A 7,886-nucleotide genomic window follows, 5' to 3' on the forward strand; every position below is an offset into this window, starting at 1 on the left:
TTATACTTAGCAAGCTCAACCTTTGATAGTTAATGTTGAAATATGAGAAAGCTAACATTCATACCAAGAGAGCTACTGTTTGGACCGAGAGAGCTACTGTTTGGACCGTGAGAGCTAATTTATTGTGAAACTTGTAAATTTGACAATTTGAAGTTTGAGTTTGCATTTTTTGTTGTATTTGAATGGATGATATCTTGACCTGACTTACAAACATAAAATTCAGATTGTATTTTTGTCCCAAAGGACACATAAAGTGTATGTTCAAGAAGCTTCAAAGAAAGCCCAAGTTTTCAAAGGTTTTGAACAATTTAAAATATATCATTCAGTCTATCATAAGGAGATTGGCTTCATTATTAGTTCTTAGCCCACACTTGGTACCCTGTCAACTCACATAGCCTTGTCACCCCCTAAAGGGCGCCCGTGCTTTTGCCTTTACGAGAGCTAAAGGAGTCCTATTATGAGCTTAGCAATAAGGTCTCAAAAGGGGAGTTTGCACATACACTCAAGAGGGACATATGGTGAGTATCTTAAGGAGAGATTCTTCCCCCTCAACGCACTAAGAATTTAATAATGTTCGGAGTTAAACTCTCAATTGACTTTTCAATAGAATATTTTCTTGTGTGTACTTTATTTTGCAACATTTTGCTGAAATCTAAATGGACTTTAAATTCATGTATTTCTTTTGCTTAATTAAATACTCATTAAACCAAAATAACAAAAGCTAAATGCCAAATGAAAAATGATGAAGCATAGAGATTGCAATTATTCATATTTTTTATTTTTGAAATTCTTATACCTTTTAAATAAATGTACTCTAAAAGCCAAGTTGATGCTAAAATATAAAGTATGTTTTTTCATTTTTTTCTTAATTCTAAACACCTTGCATGTAATTATAACAATTTATGTGAAACTTGATTATAAATTAATATAGAAGGGAACAATTGATATTCCTTTCCTTTACTTACAATTAAATTTGAATGGATATTCTAGAAGCAACTAAGCAATAATCTATTTTGGATATTTCTCTTATCTTTCTTCTTCAATCTTGAAGACTTCTTTTGCTGAAAGGAAGGTACATACTAGATAAATAATTAAAGAAAACAAAAAAATATTATAGTAAATAATTGTGGAGCTAAGAAGCTTGCAAATGAAAAATTAAGAAGCCTAAAGGTTGTAAAGAGCTTATATTATAAAAGACCTTTGTAAAAGGGTGGCTTTTGATTGTGTATAGAGAGACAAGAGCTAAGATTTTCTAAAATGAAGTAATAAAAAAACTTACGAACATCCACTTGGGGAATTATTAATAGGTTAGATTAGTAAATAAAGATGCAAAATAAAAGTTCTCCTATATTAGACATAATAGAGAGTTACCTAGGCTTGAGTTTGGAAGTCAAAATTGGTGCATACAAGAAAATTGGGTGGACAAGAGTTAGACACAAAATAACTTATTTTACTAATAGAAATAACTAGGTTGATTCAACTTGAAAAGGGGTGATTTTATAATTCACAAAACAAATGACAATTTTCACCAAGACAAATAAAATACTATTAAAGCATGATAAATAGCAAGAAAGGGTGTTATGAGCTAACTTAGCACTTCCATTGAAGTTGGATAAATTGTGAGAAGGTTTATTCACACCACATGAGTTTTGTCTTGGACCATCAAGCCATCATCAAATTCTCATCTTTATTCTAAATTCATCAAGAGAAGACAATATTTTTCCTTTTCAATAATACTTTTTAGTTTTATTTTTATGACTTCAACTTTTGGTGATATTTATTTGTATGTTAAGATATTCAAACTTTAAGATACTTATTCTTATAATTTATTGACTTTAAATAACAATCCTAGATAGAAAATTGACTAACATGCTACACTTTTTACATATTGTCATTCCAATATTTTAACTGTTCTTGTTAATTAATTAAAATAAAAATATAACATGATCTTGAATTTTAATGAATAAATAAATAGAGTCAAATATGAATAGACATTACCCTCCTATTCACAAATTTATATTTAAAGTAGAAACTGAGAAAAATATTAGATGACACAAATTTATAACTGAAAAAAGTAGTAGATGATTACTGTCAAGTCCAAATTTTCAACGCTTTCGCACCAATCCAATTTCGTTAAGATTCTTCGAAGATCAATCACATCTGTCAAGGTCATATCATTTTCATAATCATCAAAATGACAAAAGCAATGGTGTCCTTAAACAAGACATATCTGGAAGTGTAAGAGACAAAAAAAATAGATTGTCCGGCCCACATAAAGTGATAATAGGGCATTATCATTCTCTCACAAAGGTCGAAAAAAGAATTATTACTTTTTCTGGGTAAAAACAAATCTCCATGGAATAGCATATTTGTCCACCACAAATAATAAATCAGCAGTTTTTTATTGCATAAATTATAAAAAAAATTACAATGATCAAGTTGTTTCTTTCATCCATGCTTTATGTAAAAGCTTCTTTAATCTCTGAATATTGACATTGCATCAGTGGTTGATCCTGCACAATATGTGAGAACTTATTAATTTGCTGGGATTACAAATTGCCAAAGAAACATATAGAAACACTGAAATCTAATCAGCCAATTCTGTAAAAAGCCATCATTATATTAAAAAGACTCTAGGGCCTATGGAGTGGCCCTGGCTATCAGAAAACTAAACTATAGTTTGATAAAAGAATTGTGCCTTTGCCTTCAAGCTCATCAATTTTCATTCAATGGAAACTGAATCCTAAAACAATCAGAACCAAGTAAATTTAGAGGGTAATCAGGAAAAATGATCATTTGTAGTATAGTCATTAAATAGATCAGATGATTAAGGTAAGAACTTCAGTAATTGTTATAGTAATTGTTATAGTTAATTTCATACATTCTAAGTTTTTAAATGGTATAATGGATTTTAATTATTTTTTTGGTTATCTTTGAATGTTGTTTATAACTATTGTTCTGGCTTCTGGGTTGTAAAGAAGAATGATGTGGGAACTGTTATGCATGCAAGGTTCAAAAGTGGTCATTTCAAAGTGCCATCCAAAACATATTCCCTAATCCTATTGCCCCATTATCCATTTGCTTTGACAATCAAAACATTTGCACAATTGATCCAATACTAAAGCATAAATGTTCTAATAATTGTGCATTATTGATATCAATAAAGTTGCACAATTGATCTAATTACTAACCTTTTTAAAGAAAATAGACAGCTATTGACCTCCTAGATAATTTTTTAAGTAGTTTTTTAATTAGCAAAATCCAATGAACATTAATTAGAACATAAATCATTATTAAACATAATGTTTTAAACTAAACTAAAAGAGGGGTAAAAATTTATTGAAATCCAAAGAGAACAGTACAACAAAAGGGACAACAGAAAATACAATGAGCTCTAATGAGCTTTATCCTGAGCAACAAGTTGATCCAATTCGTGAGATAATTCAAGGGGAAGATGCCTCTGATCCGTAATATTCCAATCCTGCATATACTTGGACGCCCACTTAGCCAAACAGTCAGCCACACCATTCCACTCCTGAGAGATATGAGAGAAAATGACAGAGTCAAGGGTCCGACATAACTGAGTGGTCTGCTTAATAACCAGAATCAAATATCAGTCAACATCCACATATACACTCAGATATGCCATTAACTTAGAATCAATGAGATCCGGGAAAGGGATTTAGAACACAGAAAGACTCTAGGTCCTATGGAGTGGCCCTGGGCATCAGAAACTAAAATAAGTGGGCCTGGCTCTGAAGCTCATTAAACCATAACAGGGGACATCAGAGCATCCTAAAACAATCAGAAATTCAAAGATAATCAAGAAACAATCAGAAATTCATAAGTGTAAACGTTACATAAAAATGGCTGACTTCAGGGGAATATCATGAAACAGAAAGTGTGAGATTGCACAAATCTTCCACTAGATTTAGAATCAGTCAATCTATAAAGGCCCTTGCTGCACATTGCGTACATAAAGGATGTAAGATATATGGTGTCCCCTGGCCCATCAAAAACTAAACATATTAGTATCATGTAATAACTAAGCCCGGCCTTGAAGCTCACCATAAAGCAATCATTAAGCGAAACAGGGGACTCTGTAAACTAATCATTTAATCTAAACAAGGGAATTCTAAAATATGAGAAACAGGAAGATTCATAAAGTAATCAAGAAAGATGAGGACTTCAAATTATAATCATTGAATAGAAACAGAGATGGCTTCATAGAAGTACAGTTAAACATCCCAGCTCTGATCACAAGGACCATTTAATAGGGGAAGAAAGAAAATATATGGGAATAAGTAGATTACCGTTCATCATCAGTTCTTTTTCTTTGTAATTACTGTCTGAATGATACGCAAACTCATAGCTTCCAGACGGCTTCCTGGATTATACACCAATAACAGAAGCAAAATAAATTATATCATCTGCTGGTCAGGAAATTATACTAAGAAAAAATTTAATGTTACCTGAAAACCCTCAAAGTTATATTCATTAGAATAAATCCCACTTTTTGAAAAATCTTTTGAAGAATTCCAAAGTTCCTCCCTCATTCCTTATACAGGAAAAAGCTTCAAAGTTATATTTGTTAAAAAAAAAATTATTTTAGATGATATTAATGTTTAAGATTTTGCTCTGTAAGTTACTTTTAGCAATGCTTTGGTCAGATTGAGTAAATCAAAAGAGGAGGAGAGATGGAAGCGAAGAGGAGGAGAGTTATAATAAAATGATGAATCATCTTTATTGAATGTAAAAGGCATGTCTACTATCAAAACCCAAATCTTTTGAAGACTCATTTTGGGTTACACTTAGTAATCTAAAAATAGTGCATTTTAGATCAGCATGCATGATCCAAAATATTGATGCAAAAAAACATGAAAATCATTTTCATGAGCTATATTAAAGTTCTACCTACCATCAAAACCCAAAACCCAAATCCCAAATCTATTAAAGACCCATTTTAGATCCAGAGTAAGATTGCTGAGTGTGATCCAAAATGCCAATGAAAAAAACTTACACAATCAAAACTAAAACATGTAAACCATTTTGCTAATGAAAAAAACTTACACAATCAAACTAAAACATGTAAACCATTTTCATTGGCCGTTCATAAATCATGCCTACCATCAAAACCCAAATCCTAAACTTTTAAAGATCCATTTTAGATCCACGGTAAGATTGCTGAGTGTAATCCAAATTGTTAATGAAAAAACTTACACAAGCAAACTAAAACATGTAAATCATTTTCATGGGCTGTATTAGAATCATGCCTACCATCAAAAAACCCAAATCTCAAATCTTTTGAGAACCCACTTTAGATCCACAATAAGATTGCTGAGTGTGATCCAAATTGTTAATGAAAAAAACTTACACAATCAAACTAAAACATGTAAATCATTTTCATGGGCTGTATTAAAATCATGATGGCTATCAAAACCCAAATCTTAAATCTTTTGAAGACCCATTTTAGATCCACAGTAAGATAGCTGAGTGTGGTCCAAAACGTTAAAAAAAAAAAACTTACATAATCAAATTAAAACATGTAAATCAATTTCATGGGCTGCATTAAAATCATACCTACCATCAAAACCCAAATCCCAAATCTTTTGAAGACCCATTTTAGATCCACAGTAAGATAGCTGAGTGTGGTCCCAAACGTTAATAAAAAAAAACTTACATAATCAAATTAAAACATGTAAATCAATTTCATGGGCTGCATTAAAATCATACCTACCATCAAAATCCAAATCCCAAATCTTTTGAAGACCCATTTTAGATCCACGATAAGATTGCTTGTGATCCAAAATGTTAATGAAAAAAACTTACACAATCAAATTAAAACATGTAAATCATTTTCATGGGTTGTACTAAAATCATGACTACCATCAAAACCCAAATCCCAAATCCCAAATCTTTTGAAGACCCATTTTAGATCACACTTGGTAACCTTGCTCAATGTGATCCAAAACATTAATGAAAAAACTTGCACAATTAAATCCAAAGTCACATACATCATTTTCATGGACTGTAAAAAATCATGCCTAACATCAAAACCCAAAACCCAAATCTTAAATCTGTTGAAGACCCATTTTAGATCACACTCATTAATCTTAATCTTACTGAAACAAAATGTTCATAAAAAAATCTTACACAATCATATTCAAAACACTTAAAATCATTTTAAAAAACTATCAAAAACCCAACTCTTTTTAAAAATCCCAAACTCCTAACTACCAATGCCAGAGGAACCCTAGAAAACCCATATGAAAACACCCCAAACTCCTCAGCACCAATGCCAGAGAAACCCCAAATCACTTCATTAGAATTCATTAGAAGACAACCCATATGAAAACACAGAATTCCCATCCTTGCTCCTGAAAACCCCAAAATTATATTTACCAAAATCTCAAAAACTGCATAACAGAATAGGAGAGATAATCATGAATAAATCTATGTACTTAGTTGTGCATCAGTTGTACTGGGATCGTGCACAAATGTAACCCAATTATGTTCACCCAATTCAACCGTCTCAATCCCTGGCATTTTCACTTTCTCCACCATTTTTTTCTGCTTTGAAAAGTTGCCAGCAAGTTGGAAACGAGTTGTCTGTGACATTGTCTGAAAACAGCACCTTCCAAATTCCTTAACCTTGCTCTCTGCACACAATTTCTAGCGCAAATAATGCAATTACAACTTGTGGCCTTAAGGACCCAGAAGAACAGGGATATAAATAGAGAAAACTTAGCAAACCCATCTTCATAAACCTGGCATAGTCCAAGAAGAGAGATATAGATAAAAAAATTGGACGCCCCTCCATAGGACCAAGCTAGTATAATTTTACAAGAGGTGTATAAATTTTTTAGCAAGCCCCCTTTCATAGAACCTGTGGCATAACTTAGAAGAGAGAAAAAAATTTAGACAACCCTCATCCTGGGGACCTGCCATAACCTAAAAAGATAGATGAACCGGTCAAAGGATTTTGAGCTTGTTCTAAGAACATGTACAAGGTGAAAGCACCAGAAGAGTTTAGGATAAGCTTAGAAGCTTAAAAGTAAACAGCTGTGCATTGTTTATTATTATTTGTTATGATTTTGCAGGGGGGCAAAACAAATAATCAACAATGCGCCGGCCATTTGCTTTCAAAGCTTAGATGTCCCGATTCGAAACCATGGTTGGAGCATCCCTCTCCGTTTGAAATCCCACTGTGCTGCCTCTGTTTCCTTCTGTTGGGTGACTTGCTTTGCAAGTTTCCGTCGATTAACTGAAATTCAATTGACGTCTTCTCAAACAGATTTGTGTGTTTGCTTGATATGTTAAGGATTGGCATAGCATTTTGTATAGATTTTAGAGTGTGGCTTTGTGCATTTAACTTAGTTGACTCTCAAATTTTTAGCTCTGTATGTGGTTATTTTGCTTAGCATCTATAGGAGGTTCAAGAGATATATAGGAGGTTCAAGAGATATGTTCATAAGAAATTATAGTGGTGGCTTTTCATTAGGTAGAGCTCGAGAAGATCTATGTAGAAGTTTGGTAGGTTTTTTAATCTATTAATGTTCTTTTGTGATTGACTTTCAAATTAGGTATTGACTAATTTTTTAACAGGTTTATTTCTTTGTTGTTGTGATTGGTTGTTGTTTGTGAACTGTAATTATAGAATTGAATTTTTTTTCCTTCCTTGGTTAAATTATTAGATTGTGGATTGTGATTATAGAATTGTGTTTTTTTCTTCTTTGTTTATATTATGAGATTGTTGAATATTGTTTGCTCAAAATTATCTTTTTTATTTGCTTTCATCTTGAAGTTTATGATGATATAGAGTGTCTATGGAGTTGCTAAATATGCATTTGACATTTGTGCTACTTATGAATGTTTAAGTTGGTGGA

General features: G+C 32.1%; 1 long non-coding RNA gene across 3 annotated transcripts; it reads right to left on the reverse strand.

Moving 5' to 3' along the window:
* Positions 1–2,287: 2,287 nt before the first annotated feature.
* LOC131041878 (uncharacterized) lies at positions 2,288–7,342 on the reverse strand. 3 transcript variants are annotated; one of them, XR_009358351.1, is made up of 4 exons: positions 6,462–7,342; positions 4,314–4,387; positions 3,387–3,535; positions 2,288–2,513 (listed from the first exon to the last, which is right to left on the reverse strand). It is a non-coding gene; the product is annotated as an uncharacterized LOC131041878 (long non-coding RNA). The 3 variants fall into 3 exon arrangements; XR_009105085.2 differs by lacking the exon at positions 3,387–3,535 and having other exon boundaries at positions 6,462–7,332; XR_009358350.1 differs by lacking the exon at positions 2,288–2,513 and having other exon boundaries at positions 3,306–3,535; positions 6,462–7,330.
* Between the last annotated feature and the right edge of the window lie 544 nt (positions 7,343–7,886).

Source organism: Cryptomeria japonica, chromosome 7 (genome assembly GCF_030272615.1).
Source record: "Cryptomeria japonica chromosome 7, Sugi_1.0, whole genome shotgun sequence".
Classification (NCBI taxonomy): Eukaryota; Viridiplantae; Streptophyta; class Pinopsida; order Cupressales; family Cupressaceae; genus Cryptomeria; species Cryptomeria japonica.